The sequence below is a fragment of the Orycteropus afer genome, unplaced genomic scaffold, assembly GCF_000298275.1.
Source record: "Orycteropus afer afer isolate SDZICR_OR568_19922 unplaced genomic scaffold, OryAfe1.0 scaffold00039, whole genome shotgun sequence".
In the NCBI taxonomy this organism is placed as follows: domain Eukaryota; kingdom Metazoa; phylum Chordata; class Mammalia; order Tubulidentata; family Orycteropodidae; genus Orycteropus; species Orycteropus afer.
The window spans coordinates 16,834,760-16,835,226 of NW_006921626.1; the positions used below are offsets into that span (position 1 = coordinate 16,834,760).

The following is a 467-nucleotide window of genomic DNA, read 5'->3' on the forward strand; positions in this document are numbered from 1 at the left end:
GAATCAATTGTAATGCCCCTTCTTTCCTTTTCTATTTTGGTAATCTGCCTCTTTTATTTTATTTATTTATTGTCTACCTAAAGGTTTGTCAATTTTATTGATTTGTTCAAAGAACAAAACTTCTGGTTTTATTGCTTCTCGCCACTGTTTTCCTGTTTTCAATTTTATTTCTGCTCTAATCTTTGTTATTTCCTTTCTTCTGGTAAGTTTAGGCTTGCTCTTCTCTTTCTAGTTCTTGGACTTGTCAAGTTAGGCAGTTAATTTGAGATCTGTCTTCTTTTTTAATTTAGGCACTTATTCTATAAATTTCCTTCTGAGCACTACCTTCGCTGTATCCCATGAGTTTTGGTAATTGTCCTTTCATTTTCATTAGACTCTAAGAAATCAGTGATTTCTCTTCCTTGAGCCACTGGTAGTTTAAGAGTGTGTTGTTTAATTTCCATGTGTTCCTTTTTTTTTTTTTTTTT

At 31.9% G+C, this 467-nt stretch overlaps 1 protein-coding gene across 1 annotated transcript in view; it reads right to left on the reverse strand.

The window, feature by feature from the left end:
- The window catches only part of SCCPDH (saccharopine dehydrogenase (putative)), a gene marked incomplete at its 5' end in the record, with an annotated part of 18,770 nt that overhangs the window by 15,985 nt on the left and 2,318 nt on the right, over positions 1–467 (reverse strand). The window lies entirely within an intron of this gene.